This window comes from Schistocerca cancellata, chromosome 9 (assembly GCF_023864275.1).
Source record: "Schistocerca cancellata isolate TAMUIC-IGC-003103 chromosome 9, iqSchCanc2.1, whole genome shotgun sequence".
Lineage (NCBI taxonomy): Eukaryota > Metazoa > Arthropoda > Insecta > Orthoptera > Acrididae > Schistocerca > Schistocerca cancellata.
This window is the reverse complement of record NC_064634.1, coordinates 485,893,841-485,915,698: the sequence shown is the minus strand read 5'-3', so window position 1 is coordinate 485,915,698 and position 21,858 is coordinate 485,893,841. Positions and strand designations below refer to the sequence as shown.

The 21,858-nt window shown below is 44.4% G+C and overlaps 1 protein-coding gene across 1 annotated transcript in view; it reads left to right on the top strand.

The window, feature by feature from the left end:
• The window catches only part of LOC126100946 (uncharacterized), a 162,824-nt gene that overhangs the window by 48,179 nt on the left and 92,787 nt on the right, over positions 1–21,858 (top strand). The window lies entirely within an intron of this gene.

Genomic DNA, 21,858 nt, shown 5'->3' with positions numbered 1-21,858 from the left:
AAATTAAGATGTTAACATAATGCACACACATGGACTGAAATCTGCACGTCACTACTATTGCCATGTCTCTTACCTCCCGTTTTTGTTCTTCTCTAACGAGAAGTCATGACAGGGAGAAACTTACAAAGCTTGAATTTATTGCTGAGGGCAAATGATCAAGGCTGTGTATGGAAAATGTGTATCTGATTAGTTGATAATGATCAGATAAGTATGTCTTTAGTGATAGACAATCACTCATAAGAGCCGTGGTCATGTGAACTTGTATTAGTCAATCTGAAACTTGGAACTCCAATCCACCACAGTCTAGGAAACTTTGCGAAGTGTCGCAGAACGCCTGTCCAATGTAATAGGGGCCTTCAGTGCTTAAATTTTAGTGATCTGACAGGAATTTGATCATTTACGTAGGTTGCATCGAATCCCTCATCCATAGATAGAGTTATAAAATATTCATTTTCTTGCTATTCCGATGGTGGCGTAGTTCCCTTCCGTGAGATATCATGTTGGGCTTGGATCCTATTTCTGATACAAAGAAACATTAACTGATCAAAGGTTAGTCGTCTTCAGAATCATTACAATGGTTACTCAAGAGATAAAATTTTCTGAACTATGAGACAATTATATTCACCAATATTTGCGCTTACTGTGTCAGTACCAAAAGATACTTCTGCCTTTAGCAGTATTACAAAACACATTGGCAGCATATAAATAAACCTTATGCTAAGACTGTAAATTTTACATCACAGTCCTGCCAAGTGTGTCCACACCGCTTATGGACAGAGGTATAACATAAAATCGAAGGATTTACAGCTTGCTGATAAAAATCGCTGGTACATCTTGGAAACAATTAACAAATAAATTTACAAAGCTTTAAATAAAATGCTTCAGTATCAGTTCTAGTATGTACAGTATGAATAATTAAATATGAAAGGATAAATTTTTTATGAATATGTATCTGCACAAAGTTATTGGTATCTAACTAGAGATATCAATACCCACTGGAATTGTACACTCCGTATTGTGTTGTTGACTTTTTGCATTCCACCAAGACAAACATTAGGGCCGAAGGTAAAGCACCAACACGTTTTTTTCAAGGAATACCTAATTTAAAAAAATAAAGGTCAGTTACACTGATCAGTCAGAACAGTATGACCACCTACCTAATAGCCAGTATGTCTGCCTTTGGCACAGATAACAGCAGTGACACATTGTAGCATGGAGGGAGTTGGCACCACATCTGTTCACGCAAGTCATCTAATTCCCATAAATTCTGTGGAGAGGGACAGTGAGCTCTGATGCCATGTTCAGTCACACCCAGGTGTGTTCGAGTGGGTTCAGATCTGGCGAGTTGGGGGGCCACTGTGTTCCTCGAACCACTCTATCACACTCCTGGCCTTGGACATGGCGCATTATCTTCTTGAAAAATGACACTGCTGTCGGGAAACACGATCATCATGAAGGGGTGCAAGTAGTCTTCAACCATTGTACAATAGTTCATGGCCGTCATGGTACCTAGCAGGAGCTCCACTAGACTCATGGATGCCCGAGTGAATGTTCCCCAGAGCATAATGGAGCAGCTTCCAGCTTGTGTCCATCCCACAGTACAGGTGTCAAGGGGCTGTTCACCTGGAAGATGACAGATTCGCTCCCTCCCATCGGCATGATGAAGAAGGTATTGGGATTCATGAGACCGTGCAACGTTCGGTCACTTTGCCGACGTCCAGTGCCAATGGTTATGTGTCCATTTCAGTCATAGTTGCTGACGTCGTGGTGCTAACATTGACAGATCATGGATCACTGGCTGCAGAGGTCCATCAATAGGAGTGTTTAGTGCAAGATGTTCAACACATTTGTACTCAGCCCAGCATTAAAATCTGGTGTAAGTTCCGCCACAGTTCGCCACCTGCCCCTGTTTTACCAGTGCGTCCAGCCTGCAATGTCCAATGTACGTTGGCTGCCCAACCCCATGATGTCAGGACATGGTTTCATGTTGTTTTCGCCATGTGTTGAAGCCACTCACCACAGGACTCCTTAAACATTCGACAAGTCATGCAGCTTCACAATCTGCCATCAGTCAAACTCAGATAGATCGTGCACCTTCCACTCTGTCCGCCGCTCGTGGTCTCGCGGTAGCGTTCTCGCTTCCCGAGCACGGGGTCCCGGGTTCGATTCCCGGCGAGGTCAGGGATTTTCACCTGCCTCGAGATGACTGGGTGTCTGTGTTGTCCTCATCATTTCATCATCATCCAGGAAAGTGGCGAAATTGGACTGAGCACAGATTGGATAATTGTACGGGCGCTGATAACCACGCAGTTGAGCGCCCCACAAACCAAACATCATCATCATCACCTTCCACTCTATACATAAGGAAAACTCACTCATACTACATGCACCGTGCATGTGTCTGACTAGCAGTCATTCCTCGTTAATTGACACTGCTGTCGTCAGGATGGGTTTATATTGATAGTAGATTGGTGGTCATTATGTCCTGGTTGGTCAGTATATACTGAAAATGTTTTCTGCTGTAAAATTTGACTTAAGCAGTTCTAAAGTAAATACTAGTCTCTTACACCTACATGATGGTCAAAATGTATAAAGCGAATAACAGCCCCACATTCCATTAGTTAGAAGGCTGACAGGTAGAGAGATACTGTAATGAGAAAAATAGCATACTAATGTACAGGGCGAAATTCACAATCATGCAGAGTATACATTGGCTGCACAAAAAAAAAAAAAAAAAAAAAAAAAAAAAAAATCAGAATCATAATACCTACCGTTCATTGATATGAAATGAAGGTCTTTAAATATCCCCCTGTATATATCCTGATCTCCATCATCGTATTCCTATAATTATTACAAACGTAGTACGACAGTGTGATAATGTCAGGGACTTTCTTGACAGCACAGCCTTTGTCTCTCTCTTCATCGCTAGTTTTGTAGCATCCAACGGAATAAAACTACAAACTTCAAAAACTTTGCTAATGCTGACTTGGTAGATAACGCGATAAGACATTATTGTGTATCTTCCGATATATTGATAACAGATACCTTCTGTGTGACGGTCCTATTAAATATACAGGTATTTCCACATTGGAGCAGGTTGCCATTGATGGAAATCGCTTGCACAGACCAGTGTAATGTTTTTTCACCCATACTATAGGAAGACCGTATACCACAGACTATCAATTGCAGGAAAGGGTCCCTGTGTTGTTCTTCCATAAGCAGTTTGATACATTCTTTTCCTGGTGTAAGAAATCCAAGTAGTGTATGACTACAGTTTTGTACACCACCATAACTTTGCTTTTCCACAATGACTTCGAGGGCTGTGTCAGATGCTAAACTGACATTAACACATTTCGATCCACTGGCTCTCATAGAAAGCTGGACTTTGCATGGCGTAAAATATGTTGCTTCCACAACACCAGGGTGGCTGGGATAAAGAGAGCAGCAGTATTTCTTATTGACAACATATAGAAACTGGAAGAATTTGAAGCATTGTGGAGAGCTTCCAAACAGCTGTCTGAAGGCGATCACCTGAACATTTAATCTCGTCTTCCACAGTGATGAGGTAGCAGTATCAGTGTTCCATTTTTCGAAGAGACTGTGATCACTGATTCCTCATATGGGTGGTGCATATTGCACCGAGGTATGTGACTGCTGGTTCTGTGTCCTAATCGGTAGTCACGCTGGCATCCAAATCTTTCGACACTGCACCTTTGATTTTTTATGATTTACGTTGCATAACTGCATGTGGAAACAGGGGGCATCAGAGCTCTAGCACTCAGACCTCTATTTCAAATAAGCTACTCCTTCGTTGACCCTATAGGATAAGGACTGCGATCAAAGCTCCACTCGTATATCGCCCCTCTCTCTGCATCTCATAACTCTTCCTCTGTCTTTAACCAACCCTCCTGCAACATTGTCTTCAATATAATTTGGAACTGACCAGAAGTAATAGGATACTGTACCCGCTACATTGTCTTCCGTGATGAAACACAACGAGTTGAGTTCCATGTAATCAATACAATTCGATATTTTGCTTTCGCAAAGAGTATACCACATACTTCAAATTTGTAGTGACAGATGCTAGTGATACAGAGTCGCATTCTCATTCCAGTACCGGTATTACTCACATCACCTATCCAATTACACATAATATTTCTAGATACTTGCACGCTGAGAATTTTAGCACTTCTTATTGCTGAAAATAGGTACGAGCCTGATACATTTGAGAGTATCGTGGGATATAACAGATGATTAAGAAGAACTAGAAGAAGAAAAAGAAGAAGAAACGTATGATTTATGATTAATGGCCATGGGAGCCCTTACATGAAATCGACATAAGCACACACACATACAGAAAAATAGTGCAGTTGCGCTAGGTGTTGACAACTGTACTAAGTTTACAAGCAATTTTAGAATATGTGACGTAATTTCGTGATGACATGAGCGGAAGTGACATAAAATTTAGAAATTTCAAAATTGACGGAAAATACGTATAAATTTAGGGAAAATGCGACAAAATGTGGAGAAATTTAGGGAGATTGAGGGAGTACTTACATGTTTGCTTGCTGCAGGAAAATTCTTGTACGTAGAAATGAGTATGTGATAGTAAGAGGAATACGAGAAGTTGACATGGAAGGAACGAGAACCAATAAAGCACTCATTTTTCGTGGATGGCGAAAAGATGGCTGGAATAGACTGTTTAATGTGGATGACTACCAAATATATAGTATTAAATTTGTACATCTTGGGTCACAAGCCCAGGTGTGACCGCAAAGTTTTTAGAACCGCCTTACAGATTCTTAAAGAACGTCCTAAGCTAAAGGGCATTGCATTACCAGCTCGAGCACTGCAATATACAACTACAGAATGCATCGAATGTTTCACCTTGGACAAGACTGTTACGTACTTTAAGCTCGAAAAGTCCACGGATGTGCTGCCGGTCGCCGGCCGCGGTGGTCTAGCGGTTCAGGCGCTCAGTCCGGAACCGCGGGACTGCTACGGTCGCAGGTTCGAATCCTGCCTCGCGCATGGATGTGTGTGATGTCCTTAGGTTAGTTAGGTTTAAGTAGTTCTAAGTTCTAGGGGACTGATGACCACAGATGTTAAGTCCCATAGTGCTCAGAGACATTTTGTGCTGCCGGTCCATAGTGTCCAACGGGCACAATATTTCGGCGATCAGACATGTCGTCATCCTCAGGTGCGCTGACGAACTGAGCTCCTGAGGGTGGGCGGCCGTATTAAATCCGCTTCTCTCCGCGGTCCGCGTCTGCGCGTCAGCGGTCGCTGAGACGCTGACGTCGGCGTCTATGGTGGCGTCGGTGTAATTGCCTCGTCCGCCCTAGTCGCCCGTTCGTTTCTTTAATTAGACTCAGTGCTGGTTACCATGCCCTGCTGAGGTTGTAGCCGCAATCTTGCTTGATGAGGCCGCCCTGGTAAGAATTCCGATAGCCTCTCTAACGACGCTGTCCCAGTATTTAGATGTCTGTGCCAAGACCCTGGTAGTTCATTTCGTGATTTTCGGACAAACTGCTCTCCGACCGGCGACTTGTTGTGATACCCTAGTCGAATGTGCCTCTGATGTTCTCGGCAACGATCTTCGAATCTGTTACATGCCGTCCTTCCGCAAACCGAGATCGTATTTGACACTTCCCAATAGTGTTCGCGTTTCATTTGGTGGGCAAATGACAGTTCCTACACGGTGTTTACTGAATATTCATCCTGTTTTCCCCGATAGTGCGCCAGTATAGGTATATAGGCGGTGGCTATCTCTTCCTCCGTTACTTCGTCCATCTCCACACGCTGTACTGTAGAGGTGGGGCGGAGAGCGCGTCTGATCTGCCATTCCGAGTACCCGTTTTTCCGGAATACGGTTTTGAGGTGTTCCAGCTCTTGGGGCAGACACTCTGCGTCAGAGATGGTGCGCACCCTGTGCAACAGTGTTTTTAGCACCGACATTCCTCTGCGCAGGGTGGTGGCAGTTATCTGCATGCAAATACAGGTCGGTGTGTGTTTTCTTCCTGTATACCCTGTGGCCCACTGTATCATCCGCTCTTCTTTTGACCATGACGTCCAGGAATGGTAATCTTCCTTCTGCTTCGTTCTCCATAGTGAATTTGATGTTCGGATATATGGAGTTCAGGTGTGTTAGGAAGTCTAGGAACTTGTCCCTTCCATGGGCCCAGATCAAAAACGTATAAAACTAGTAGGTTTCCATTCGGATGACGCCAAATCTTCCCCCTTCGAAGTACTCCATACAGAAATTCGCGATCACAGGCGAGAGTGGGCTCCCCATTGCGACTCCTTCTGTTTATTCATTCTCCATTAAAGAGAAAATACGTGGCGGTCCGAACGTGCTTGAAAAGGTCGGTCGTCTTCTCGTCAAATTTCTGTGCAATAAGCTCGACTCTCGCAGAGGCTCCCTGGTGAATAATGAAACGTCAAAGCTCACCAGGATATCTGAGTCTTTCAGCTTGAAGCTGTAGAGACGTTTTACGAAATCCACAGAATTACGAACGTGATGTCGGCATTTATCCACATAAGGGCTTAGTAATTCTGCCAGGTATTTGTCCAGCAAATATGCAGGTGCCGTAACGTTGCTGACAATTGGGCGTAACGGCACCCCTTCTTTGTGGACTTTAGGGAGTCCATAAAGTCTTGGCGGTACAGGTCCTTGAGGTGTCAATTTCTTGGCGACACCCTCTGCTAAATCTGCGTCCTTGAGAAAAGCTCTAGTCTTGTTCTCCACCTTCTTTGTGGGGTCAGCGTTGATCTTCCTGTAAGATTCGTCATTTAGCAGGCTCTGCGTCTTCTCAATGTAGTCCTTATGGGAAAGAACAACCATGGCATTGCATTTGTCACCCGGTAAGACAACAATCTCAGGGCTCCGTCTCTCGAATGGCTGCCGTCTCCCTGCCGCTAACATTCGACTTAATCGGTTTAGTTCTCATCAGAGCACGGCAGGTTTCCCGGCGCACTTCTTCAGCTGCTTCAGTTGGTAGTCGCCCAGCAGCCTGTTCAACTGCACTGAAAATGTCCGCTACCGGTGTGAACCTAGGTGTGGGAACAAAATTAAGTCTCTTCTCCAGAAGAGAAACTGCATCCCCAGTCAGCCCAGTGTCCGTGAGGTTGATGACCCCCTTGCGTCAAAGGATGACAGAGAGTGGATGGAGTGATCGGTCGAGATGGAGCTGTAACGAGGTACGATTTAATGGTAGCCTGGTGATGCTTTCTAGTGAGGGAAGGAAATGTCGCTGCCGGTCATTTGACCATTTTTTTTCCTTGTTCTGTCAGGATGCATCAGTTGTGTGACATAGCCTGCGTTCGACTCATATACTACCACGTGTTTTGTATGTTTCTGTGTGTGACTTGGAGCACTGTAAACTTGCGATCTTTAACAGTAAACCTCTCGGTCATCATAGGACTTCCGTCTCATGTGAGATGAAACAGTTATGTTTAAATACTCTCCTGTTTCAACACATTCCTCTACACAAACCAAGATTTATGAGACTTGAGTTTCATAACTAAGGTGATTCTAAGTTAGCGACAGGTATTTGTATAGTACTACAATTTCCGTGTATACCTCAGCTTGACTTACACTCCTATGTGATCAAAAGTATCCGTACACCCCAAAAAACATACGTTTTTCGTGTTAGGTGCATTAAACTGCCACTTACTGACAGTGTAGGTAGGCTATGTAAGTAGGCTGTTTATGTTTTCTTATTGGCAACGTAACGTAGCGCTCTATATAAAAATCACTGGCTGTGCTGTGTGCAGTGTGTGGCTAGTTTGCATTTTTGTCTGCCATTGTAGTGTTGGGCTGCAGCAGCTGTATGTGAACAGCGCGTAGCGTTGCGCAGTTAGAGGTGAGCCGCCAGCAGTGGTGGATGTGAGGACAGAGAAAAAAAAAAAACTTTTTTTTTCTCTCTCCTCACATCCACCAACTTTTTTTTTTCTCTCTCCTCACATCCACCACTGCTGGCGGCTCACCTCTAAATGCGCAACGCTACGCGCTGTTCACATCCAGCTGCTGCTGCCCAACACTACAATGGCAGACAACAATGCAAACTAGCCACAGACCGCACACAGCACAGCCAGTGATTTTCATATAGAGCGCTACGTAACGTTGCCAATAAGAAAACATAAACAACCTACTCACATAGCCTACTTACAACAGGTACTCTATGTCAGCGACCTGAGTGGTCGTTAGACATCGTGAGAGAGTTGAGCTCAGGAACTTCGAAAGTGGTCAGGTGATTAGGTGTCATACGTCTGTACGCGAGGTTTCCACACTCCTAAAGATCCCTAGGTCCACTGTTTCCGATGTGATAGTGAAGTGGAAACGTGAAGGGACACGTACAGCACAAAAGCGTACAGGCCGACCTCGTCTGTTGACTGACAGAGACCGCCGGCAGTTAAAGAGGGTCGTAATGTCCAATAGGCAGACATCTATCCAGACCACAGGACTTCCAAACTGCACCAGGATCCATTGCAAGTACTGTGACAGTTAGACAGGAGGTGAGAAAACTTGAATTTCATGATCGAGCGGCTGCTCATAATCCACACATCACGCTGGTAAATGCCAAACGACGCCTCGCTTGGTGTAAGGAGCGGACGATTGAACAGTGGAAAAAGTGGTGTAAAGTGACGAATCACGGTACACAATGTGGCGATCCGATGGCAGGGTGTGAGTATGGCGAATGCCCGGTGAACGTCAGCTGCCAACGTGTGTAGTGCCAACAGTAAAATTCGGAGCCAGTGGTGTTATGGTGTGGTCGTGTTTTTCATGGAGAGGGCTTGCATCCCTTGTTTTGCGTGGCACTATAGCAGCACAGGCCTATATTTATGTTTTAAGCACCTTCTTGCTTCCCACTGTGAACAGCAGTTCGGGGATGGCGATTGCATCTTTCAACACTATCGAGCATCTGTTCATAATGCACGGCCTGTGGCGGAGTGGTTACACCTAAGGGTGGCCCAAAACCATATTGAATTCCAGCATTACTGATGGAGGGCACTAAGAACTTGTAAGTCATTTTCAGCCAGGTGTCCGGATGCTTTTGATATATTGTATGTCCTGTTTACAGAGCCAGTGGCCGCATAACGTGTAATTTCACACTTCAAACGCCTCAGGTATGCATTTATAAGTTTCCTTTTAAGAGCTATTCTCCGTTACTAACGAATATTTTATAAAGGACTGATTGGATGTGAACAGTGGACACTATACATCTCTGGAAATCTATATTGTGCATGTCTAATAAAAGTAGTTTTTCATTTTCCAGTTTGTTACCATAGTTTATAGTAGATATACCTGCAAGAAGGATATATATCATGCCCTGGAAATATATTTCTTACATTGGAATGAACCATGGACCTTGCCGTTGGTGGGGAGGCTTGCGTGCCTCAACGATACAGATAGCCGTACCGTAGGTGCAACCACAACGGAGGGGTATCTGTTGAGAGGCCAGACAAACTTGTGGTTCCTGAAGAGGGGCAGCAGCCTTTTCAGTAGTTGCAAGGGCAACAGTCTGCATGTTTGATTGATCTGACCTTGTAACGCTAAACAAAATGGCCTTGCTGTTGTGGTACTGCGAACGGCTGAAAGCAAGGGGAAATTTCAGCCGTAATTTTTCCAGAGGGCATGCAGCTTTACTGTATGATTAAGTGATGATGGCATCCTCTTGGGTAAAATATTCCGGAGATAGTCCCCCATTCGGATCTGCAGGCGGGGTCTGCTCAGGAGGACGTCGTTATCAGGAGAAACAAAACTGGCGTTCTGCGGATCGAAGCGTGGAATGTCAGATCCCTTAATCGGGCAGGTAGGTTAGAAAATTTAAAAAGGGAAATGGATAGGTTAAAGTTAGATATAGTGGGGATTAGTGAAGTTCGGTGGCAGGAGGAACAAGACTTTTGGTCAGGTGAATACAGGGTTATAAATACAAAATCAAATAGGGGTAATGCAGGAGCAGGTTTAATAACAAATAATAATGAATAAAAAAATAGGAGTGCGGGTAAGCTACTACAAACAGCATAGTGAACGCATTATTGTGGACAAGATAGGCACAAAGCCCACGCCTACTACAGTAGTACAAGTTTATATGCCAACTAGTTCTGCTGATGATGAAGAAATTGATGAAATGTATCATGAGATAAAAGAAATTATTCAGGTAGTGAAGGGAGACGAAAATTTAATACTCATGGGTGACTGGAATTCAAGATTATATAATGGTAAGACAGAGATTTAGGAACCAGGTTTTAAATTGTAAGACATTTCCAGGGGCAGATGTGGACTTTGACCACAATCTATTGGTTATGAACAGTAGATTAAAACTGAAGAAACTGCAAAAAGGTGGGAATTTAAGGAGATGGGACCTGGATAAACTGACTAAACCAGAGGTTGTACAGAGTTTCAGGGAGAGAAAAAGGGAAAAAACAATTGACAGGAATGGGGGAAAGAAATACAGTAGAAGAAGAATGGGTAGCTTTGAGGGATGAAATAGTGAAGGCAGCAGAGTATCAATAGGTAAAAAGACGAGGGCTAGTAGATATCCTTGGGTAACGGAAGAGCTATTGAATTTAATTGATGAAAGGAGAAAATACAAAAATGCAGTAAATGAAGCAGGCAAAAAGCAATACAAACGTCTCAAAAATGAGATCGACAGGAAGTGCAAAATGGCTCAGCAGGGATGGCTGGAGGATAAATGTAAGGCTGTAGAGGCTTAACTCGCTAGTGGTAAGATAGATACTGCCTACATGAAAATTAAAGAATTAAAGAGACCTTCGGAGGAAAGAGAACCACTTGCATGAATATCAAGCGCTCAGATGGAAACCCAGTTCTAAGCAAAGAAGGGAAAGCAGAAAGATGGAAGGAGTATATAGGGGGTCTATACTAGGGCGATGTTCTTGAGGATAATATTATGGAAATGGGAGAGGATGTAGATGTAGATGAAATGGGAGATATGATACTGCGTGAAGAGTTTGACAGAGCACTGAAAGACCTAATTCGAAACAAGGCCCCGGGAATAGACAACACTCCATTAGAACTAGTGACAGCCTTGGGAGAGCCAGTCCTGAGAAAACTCTACCATCTGGTGAGCAAGATGTATGAGACAGGCGAAATTCCCCCAGACTTCAAGAATATTATAATTCCAATCCGCAAGAAAGCGGGTGTTGACAGTTGTGAAAATTACCGAACTATCAGTTTAATAAGTCACATCTGCAAAATCCTAACGGGAATTCTTTACAGACGAATAGAAAACTGGTAGAAGCCGACCTCGGGGAAGATCAGTTTGGATTCCGTAGAAATGTTGGAACAGGTGAGGAAATACTGACCCTACGAGTTATCTTAGAAGAGAGATCAGGAAAGGCAAACCTACGTTTCTAGCATTTGTAGACTTAGAGAATGCTTTTGACAATGTTGACTGGAATACTCTCTTTCAAATTCTGAAGGTGGCAGGGGTAAAATACAGGGAGCGAAAGGCTATTTACAATTTGTACAGAAACCAGATGGCAGTTATAAGAGTCGAGGGACATGAAAGGGAAGCTGTGGTTGGGAAGGGAGTGAGCCAGGGTTGTAGCCTCTCCCCGATGCTATTTAATCTGATATTGAGCAAGTAGTAAAGGAAACAAAAGAAAAGTTCGGAGTAGGTATTAAAATCCATGGAGAAGAAATAAAAACTTTGAGGTTCGCCAATGACATTGTAATTTTGTCAGAGACAGCAAAGGACTTGGAAGAGCAGTTGAACGGAATGGACAGTGTCTTGAAAGGAAGGTATAAGATGAACATCAACAAAAGCAAAACGAGGATAATGGAATGTAGAATTAAGTTGGCTGATGCTGAGGGAATTAGATTAGGAAATGAAACACTTGAAGTAGTAAAGGAGTTTTGCTATTTGGGGAGCAAAATAACTCACGACTGGCAATGGCAAGGAAAGCGTTTCTGAAGAAGAGAAATTTGTTAACATCGAGTATAGATTTAAGTGTCAGGAAGTCGTTTCTGAAAGTCTTTGTATGGAGTGTAGCCATGTATGGAAGTGAAACATGGACGATAAATAGTTTGGACAAGAAGAGAATAGAAGCTTTCGAAATGTGGTGCTTCAGAAGAATTCTGAAGATTAGATGGGTAGATCATCTAACTAATGAGGAGGTATTGAATAGAATTTGGGAGAAGAGGATTTTTGGCACAACTTGACTAGAAGAAGGGATCGATTGGTAGCGCATGTTCTGAGGCATCAAGGGATCACCAATTTAGTACTGGAGGGCAGCGTGGAAGGTAAATATAGAGGGAGACCAAGAGATGAAAACACTAAGCAAATTCAGAAGGATGTAGGCTGCAGTAGGTACTGGGAGATGAAGGAGCTTGCACAGGATAGAGTAGCATGGAGAGCTGCATCAAACCAGTCTCAGGGCTGAAGACCACAACAACACAACATTGGAATTTTAACAGCGTTGCAAAACTGGTTCAAATGGGTCTGAGCATTATGGGACTTAACAATTTAGGTCATAAGTCCCCTAGAACTTAGAACTACTTATACTTAACTAACCTAAGGATATCACACACATCCATGCCCGAGGCAGGATTCGAACCTGCGACTGTAGCGGTCTCGCGGTTCCAGACTGAAGCGTCTAGAACCGCTCGGCCACTTCGGCCGGCAACAGCGTTGCATTCCACATGTCTAATAGATAGGAAACTGCAACAATCTTTTAGGTGCAGAATCGTGTAGCCTTAGGAGTGCATGTGTTTATGTTCTCTTACCAATACCTCCTAGACACTAGACACTAGACACTAAAACAATACTTTAGAATTGACACCGTAATTGATTTACGTAAAATACCTCAAGCTTCATCATGCGTGAAAACCACCCGTTTCTTGCTCTTCTTAACTAACTGCTATTGCACCACACTTCCATACCTACTCCTATACACCGATAAATGGTGGTAACCTCCTTTACATGGCGCATCTGGAGAAATCTTGTGCGCTTGGATGGGTGCGGCCCAGCAGTTACAGAGTCGGTATGCTCTGTACTTTCACGAGACGCGGAATGTAGCGATCTACTTGTGATCAGCAGCAGATTAATTCGGTGACAGTGCTGCAGGGCGGGTTGGTCAAATGGCTCTGAGCACTATGGGACTCAACTGCTGAGGTCATTAGTCCCCTAGAACTTAGAACTAGTTAAACCTAACTAACCTAAGGACATCACAAACATCCATGCCCGAGGCAGGATTCGAACCTGCGACCGTAGCGGTCTTGCGGTTCCAGACTGCAGCGCCTTTAACCGCACGGCCACTTCGGCCGGCAGGGTTGGTCAAAGACAGGCTCTATTTCCAGAGCCACTACCGTCAGCAAGCGGTATTTCCTCTACTTTCACAGAATAAGTCTCTCGATACTCAATGGTTTACAGCACGTTGCACGTCATTAAAGTTTCGGGTTTCTAGAGAAATAATTTCCTGTCTGTGTCATCGGAATTATACTGTGCAAGCGATCGGTAGCATACTGCTATGTGCTTGATATCGTGAAATAGCGCCTAAATGGTATGATATTCTGGCAAGCCATGTGAAAATACATCTCGTAATCCCAGAGTCTGGAGATGGGTGTAGAAAGCAAGCAGGTCGGGACCAGAAACAGTAGAGCCTTTGTGTCGAGGTGAACCGACTCAGCCCATGTACAACAGTTCAGAGAGTGACCTCGGTCTGCTGAGGGCACTCTGGTCACGCACTGGGCCAAAGTGTGGGCGAGACCAGACGACTTGTGACCATCGGCTGCGGTGAATGACCGACTATCCTCGCAGGAAATATCTAGTGCTGCAAGGAATACATCCGATGTTCATCTACATCTGTATATACAGGGTGTTACAAAAAGGTACGGCCAAACTTTCAGGGAACATTCCTCATACACAAATAAAGAAAACATGTTATGTGGACATGTGTCCGGAAGTGCTTAATTTCCATATTAGAGCTCATTTTAGTTTCGTCAGTATGTACTGTACTTCCTCGATTCATCGCCAGTCGGCCCAATTGAAGGAAGGTAATGTTGACTTCGGTGCTTGTGTTGACATGCGGCTCACTGCTCTACAGTACTAGCATCAAGCACATCAGTACGTAACATCAACAGGTTAGTGTTCATCACGAACGTGGTTTTGCAGTGAGTGCAATGTTTACAAATGCGGAGTTGGCAGATGACCATTTGATGTATGGATTAGCACGGGGCAATAGCCGTGGTGCGGTACGTTTGTATCGAGACAGATTTCCAGAACGAAGGTGACCCGACAGGAAGACGTTCGCAGCAATTGATCGGCGTCATAGAGAACACGGAACATTCCAGCCTATAACTCGCGACTTGGGAAGACCTAGAACGACGAGGACACCTGCAATGGACGAGGCAATTCTTCGTGCAGTTGACGATAACCCTAATGTCAGAGTGAGAGAAGTTGCTGCTGTACAATGTAACGTGACCACGTGACTGTGTGGAGAGTGCTACGGGAGAACCAGTTGTTTCCGTACCATGTACAGCGTGTGCAGGCACTATCAGCAGCTGATTGGCCTCTACGGGTAAACTTCTGAGAATGGTTCATCCAACAATGTGACAATCCTCATTTCAGTGCAAATGTTCTCTTTACGGATGGGGCTTCATTCCAACGTGATCAAATTGTAAATTTTCACAATCAACATGTGTGGGCTAACGAGAAACCGCACGCAATTGTGCAATCACGTAATCAACACAGATTTTCTGTGGACGTTTGGGCAGGCATTGTTGGTGATGTCTTGATTAGGCCCCATGTTCTTCCACCTACGCTCAATGGTGCACGTTGTCATGATTTCATACGGGATACTCTACCTGTGCTGCTAGAACATTTGCCTTTACAAGTACGACACAACATGTGGTTCATGCACGATGGAGCTCCTGCACATTTCAGTCGAAGTGTTCGTACGCTTCTCAACAATAGATTCGGTGACCAATGGATTAGTAGAGGCGGACCAATTCCATGGCCTTCACGCTCTCCTGACCTCAACCCTCTTGACTTTCATTTATGGGGGCATTTGAAAGCTCTTGTCTACGCAACCCCGGTACCAAATGTAGAGATTCTTCGTGCTCGTATTGTGGACGGCTGTGATACAATACGCCATTCTCCAGGGCTGCATCAGCGCATCAGGGATTCCGTGCGACGGAGGGTGGATGCATGTATCCTCGCTAACGGAGGACATTTTGAACATTTCCTGTAACAAAGTGTTTGAAGTCACGCTGGTACGTTCTGTTGCTGTGTGTTTCCATTTCATGATTAATGTGATTTGAAGAGAAGTAATAAAATGAGCTCTAACATGGAAAGTAAGCGTTTCCGGACACAGGTCCACATAACATATTTTCTTTCTTTGTGTGTGAGGAAGTTTCCTGAAAGTTTGGCCGTACCTTTTTGTAACACCCTGTATAATCCGCTAGCCGCCAAGCGGTGTGTGGCGGAGGTCACTATTAGTGCCAAAGTCATATTACCCCCCTCACCCACACCTTCTGTTCCACTCACGGATCGCGCGAGGGAAGAACGACTGTCTGAACGCCTCGGTATGAGTCCTTATTTCCCTTAACATTGGGTTTGCACGATTTGAAAGTTGGTAGTAATAATAATAATATATGCTCTACATCCGGCGAAGATCGGTTTTTGGAATTAAGTGAGCAGCCCCGTCCGTTTACCGAGTCCTCTATCTGCAAGTGTGTCCCACATCAAATTTTCTATGAGATCTGTAACGCTCTCGTGATGGCTAAATATACCAGTTACGAATATTGCCGCTCTTCTTTGGATCTTCTCAATCTCCTGAACAGACCCAACTGGTAAGGGTCCCATACAGACGAACAGTACTCTAAGACTGGACGAACTAAAGTATTATAAGCAATTTCCTTTGTTGAAGGACTGCATCGCTTCAGGATCCTACCAATAAATCGGAATCTAGAGTTCACCTTATCTGTTACTTGTGTAATCTGATCGTTCCATTTGAGATCATTTCGAATAGTCACACCCAGATACTTGACGGGTGTTGCCGCTTCCAAAGACTGAGCATTTATTTTGTAGTCGTACTTTAATGGGGATTTTCGCTTTGTTATACGCAGCACGTTACACTTACTAATATTGTGACATAACTGCCAGTCATTACACCACGCATTTATTTCCTGACAATTCTCATTGATTTGTTCATAACTTTCATGTGTTACTACTTTTCTGTAGACTACAGCATCATCGGAAAACAGTCTAATGCCTCTGTCAATACCATCAACCAGATCGTTTATGTAAATCGTAGAAAGCAGCGGACCAATTACGCTGCCCTGGGGCACACCTGTTGTTACGCTTGTTTCTGCTGAAGTCACCCCATTCAGGACGACATACTGGTCTCTGACTGTTAGAAAACTTTCTATCCAACCGCATATGTCGTCGGATAGACCGTAAGCGCGCACTTTTTGGAGCAAGCGACAGTGCGGAACTGACGAAAGTCGAGGACTATGGCATCAGCCTGGGAGTCTGTATCTAGAGCCTGTTGTATATCATGCACAAAGAGGGCCAGGAGTGTCTTGCATGACCGCCGTTTCCTAAAACCGTGCTGGTTTCTGCAGATCAGGTTCTCAGTGTCTCGAAAAGTCATTATGTGTGAGCATAAAATATGATGCATGGTTCTACAACAAATCGATGTCAGTGAAATTGGCCAATAATTATGTGCATCCGATTTTCTATTATTTTTATAGATTGCTATGACCTGTTCCTTCTTCCAGTCCCGTGGAACTTTCCGTAGTTCGCATGATCTCTGATAGATGATGGATAACAGTGGTGCTATGAGGGCAGTTCAATAAGTAATGCAACACATTTTTTTTCTGAAACAGGGGTTGTTTTATTCAGCATTGAAATACACCAGGTTATTCCCCAATCTTTTAGCTACACAACACTATTTTTCAACGTAATCTCCATTCAATGCTACGGCCTTACGGCACCTTGAAATGAGGGCCTGTGTACCTGCACGGTACCATTCCACTGGTCGATGTTGGAGCCAACGTCGTACTGCATCAATAACTTCTTCATCATCCGCGTAGTGCCTCCCACGGATTGCGTCCTTCATTGGGCCAAACATATGGAAATCCGACGGTGCGAGATCAGGGCTGTAGGGTGCATGAGGAAGAACAGTCCACTGAAGTTTTGTGAGCTCCTCTCGGGTGCGAAGACTTGTGTGAGGTCTTGCGTTGTCATGAAGAAGGAGAAGTTCGTTCAGATTTTTGTGAACAATTGTGACAGCACTACCAACAGAGATGTCAAGTTGAGCACTGAGTTGTTTGATGGTGATCCGTCGATCATCTCGAACGAGTGTGTTCGCACGCTCCGCCATTGCAGGAGTCACAGCTGTGCACGGCCGGCCCACACGTGGGAGATCAGACAGTCTTGCTTGACCTTGCGGCGGTGATGACACACGCTTTGCCCAACGACTCACCGTGCTTTTGTCCACTGCCAGATCACCGTAGACATTCTGCAAGCGCCTATGAATATCTGAGATGCCCTGGTTTTCCGCCAAAAGAAACTCGATCACTGCCCGTTGTTTGCAACGCACATCCGTTACAGACGCCATTTTAACAGCTCCGTACAGCGCTGCCACCTGTCGGAAGTCAATGAAACTATACGAGACGAAGCGGGAATGTTTGAAAATATTCCACAAGAAATTTCCGGTTTTTTCAACTAAAATTGGCCGAGAAAAAAAATGTGTTGCATTACTTATTGAACTGCCCTCGTACATTTGTAGCATAGTCAACATAAAATCTTTCAAGGATACCATCTGGGCCAAATGCTATCCTGGCGTCTAAGGTCCTTAACTGTTTTACAATCCCAGAGGCACTAGACACTATCTCAGCCATCCTTGCGTTTGTTCGATAATTGAAAGGGGGAATGGTGCTGCAGTCCTCTACCGTAAACGAGTTTTTGAAAGCTAGGTTTAGAATTTCGGCCTTCTGCTTATCATCATCCATTACGTTACACGTACGGTCAGCAAGAGTATTGAATTATTTGTAGCGTTCATAGATTTTACGTACGACCAGAATTTTTTGGAGGTATTTTTGGAATCTGCAGATAAAATATTGCTTTCAAATTCGTTACAAGAATCTCTTACTGACCTTTTGACAGCTGCTTTCATTTCGTATAATTTCTGTTTGTCAGCGGGGCAGTGACTACGTTTAAAACGACTGTGCAGAATTCTCTTCTTGCTCAGCAACTTCCTAATATGTTTGTTGAACCAAGGTGGACCCTTTCCCTTCCTATATTTTCGCTAGGCACATATTTCTCTAGCACATGGTGGACAATACCTTTAAATTCCGACCAAAGATGCTCAATATCTTTGTGTCCCGCGGTAAATGCTTGGATATTCATTAATGGCACTTGTATTTGCTTTCCCAAACAATAAAACTCTACACTGTTTTTTTTTACTTTCACTGACATAGAAGCCACAACGACGTTATGGGCTAATACATTCTTCTAGAATAACTTCCTCAAAAAGATCAGGTGTGTTTGTCGCCAAGATACCTAATATGTACCCATCTCGAGTTGGTTTTCTAACCAATTTCTCAAGGTTGTCGATTGCGAGCGCTCGTAGAATAACTTCACACGAGTCTCTGCTTCCGCTCTCTGTGATAAACGTGTAATTATCCCAGTAAGAGGACGTCAGATTAAAGTCTCCACCTATAATTAATGGATAATTTGTAATATTTATTTCCTATGTACTCAAGACGTTCCCTAAAACGTTCTGCGACGTTTGTTGTGGATGCTGGTTGTCTATAAAAACATTCTAATACAATGGTCACGCCTTGTCTGATTGACAGCTTTATACAGACTATTTCACAATACGACCCAGTATCAATCTCAGTTGCATTTAAACAGCTTGTAACTGCAATGAACACACCACCTCTCATAGCATCAGTCCTATCCCTCCTAAACATTGCCCAATCCGAGTTCAAAATTTCACTGCTACTTTCAACCAGCTTTTAATATCTAATACAAATTTGGCATTACTACTGTATATTTCGGAGGGAAACTCGTGGATCTTTATACAGACACTTCGACAATTTACTAACATGAGATTTAGCATACTTAAATCCTTTGGAATGGACTGTTTAGGTGAACTAACAATTTTTACAGTTGGCACACCCACATCCATGTCATGAACTGGCAATTTTTCAGACCAACAGTTTGTTTCTTGTGGGGAGGATCCTAATCTAAAAAAAAACCATATGCACACCACAAGTACTGTGCTACACATGTAGTAGCCTGGGTACAATGCTGCAAATCGTCAGCTTGGCTTCCATTCCTCGAGAGATGGAGGCCGCCTTCGCCAATTTAGCCAGCCATCTAAAGGACTCAAGGATTTCCTCAGAACCCAGACGACAGGCATCGTTGGCGCCAACATGTGCAACGGTCTGCAGCTGGCTGCACCCCACACACTTGGTAGCTGCCGGAAGAGCCTCTTCCACATCCCGGACAATGCCCCACCCTGCAAGCACACACCAAGTGAACGATGGACTTCTTCCCCACCATAGCTGCTATGTTCCCGATGGGCTGCATGACCCACCTAACATTGGAGCTCCCAATAACTAACAAACCCCTATCCCCACATGGCTGTTCAGACCTTACTGAGGGAGCAGCCACTATACTGGCAGAAGGTGCATTCTGATCTGGCTCAGCGCCCCCCCCACCCAGGCATCAGATAGCACACTGAATCTATTAGCAAAGTGCATGGGCTTTGGAAGGAGCCTGCATACCCCATGCAGCCTTTGCCTTGAGGCTTGAGACCTCAACACAGTCTGCCTCCCACACTGAGGTCATAGTGGGCTAGCTGGCTGACGCTGGCTAAGTGACAGAGAGCTGTGATATCCTCCACTGCACATGGGGTGCAGTGCCCCAGGCACCCCATCCCCACCGCACCTCAAGGTGGCACTGTGGAGCCTGTTGACTGTGGCCAACAAAGCTTCCAGCTGCGTTTGGACTGTGGCCGACTCCTCCTGCATCCCCACACAATAGACGCAGGCCCTATCCATCTAGCTAATGTGATTTATTATAAGAAACAAGGAAACCTACTGTCACACAAGGTTAACAGCTACACTCTAGTTGGCAGAAAGACTTAACAATGAAAAACAATAAAAATATATGGTAGAAGCTAGGTCAGGTACTTCTGCTAGGGGCTATCTAGTCAATACTAAAGAAAAAATAGTCGCCTACAGTAAACTGCTAGGGGGCTATCTAGTGAATATTATTAAAGATTTAACAGTGACCTACGGTAAGCTACACCTACTGATTATGCCTCATATTTATAATGTAAACAAACGTTTATGTACACGCGAAAATGACCTAATAAAACTACTAAAACTGCTACCTACAATGCATCGAGTCTAAATGACACTAATAAACATAAATACCGAGTATTGTACACTGACAGACGCAGGTACAAAACAAACCCTTTAGCTAACAATAGGGGTTCACGATGTGCTTATTACAAGTGTGCATATACATGATGAAGGCTTTTAGTGGTGAGAACTTTTCTGAGACGTATCTAGAAAGCAGAACGTCACGATTTCCAGGAAGGGTAGCACAGGATGCCTCATTAGGACCATCAGGAAGAATGAATTCATTTTGGACTATTTTCGTAAATAGGTCCTGGTAGGGCAAGAATTCCCATTTAGACAAGCTGAGACATCACGAAAGTTCCTACACTGGAGAAGTGACCATTAACTATTTCTGCGACTCTTTATGATTTGCGAGAGGGAGACTTGGCTCTTATTTATATAGACATGAGACATCAGTATAGCACTGGCAACCTTTTAGCTGCACATGCATTGCTGAGTCGCTAGAGAAACATCTCACTAAGCAATTAAGTGCGCCGAGCCCCACGACATCAGAAAATGTACACTCAAACTCATGGACCCGCAAATAAGAGGTGCGCTGTGTGGCAAAAACCACACAGTGGGCTACCAAGGTTGTGAGGTCCACAAAAAAGACACACAGCAGGCGAAGGGCATAAAGGCCGCCCCCCCCCCCCCGCAACACACAAACAAGACACCACCACCCCATCCAACCACACAAAGAAACAAAACACGCCAACACACACGGACAAGGGTAAAACCGAGACCTGAGACACCAAGAGCAACACACGTGGAAGTGGTTTCACCTTCAAGAAGCCATGAAGACGTCGCCCTGTCACCACAACACTAGACTCAGACGCAAGAACAACACCCAGGAAGACACAACAATAACGACCAGGTCCCCCAGAACAGAGAAAGCCCCAGGGAACCCAAACATGAGCTGCAGCAGAGAGTGCAAGCCTCTCCTCAGCAGTCCCTCCCTCCTCCCCCTCAGATAATCTATTAGGCATTATGGTCCAGACCATGAACCTCATCATGAAGAAGGAATTCAGGGAGGCCCAGAAGCAGAACACGCAGATCCTCATTGCTCTTCAGGCAGCGGTCCAGCAGTTCCTTCCCTCTGTAACCTCATTAGTAGCAGCAAAACCTCATCATGGATAGATGGCCAAATATCCAAGGCCTGACAATGTGCACCTTTAACGCAGATGACATTGTTAATCAAGTGGTCGAATTCAGGGAATTCATGAGGAGTTCTCAACCGACATACGCATGATGGAAGAAACCCTCCTCAAGCCAGCAATCAAAGTGGCAGTTCCCAATTACTATAGTTGTCATGTAGATAGGCAGACCCAAGGCGGAAGAGTGGCTATATACATAAAAGAACGGTCCCCCACCATCAGGTATACGTATCAGCTACCAATAAAATTAGAGTAGTGCCAGTAGAAGTATCCACTGCCACCGGACCCCTAACAATAGTTGCAATTTACCGACCTCCA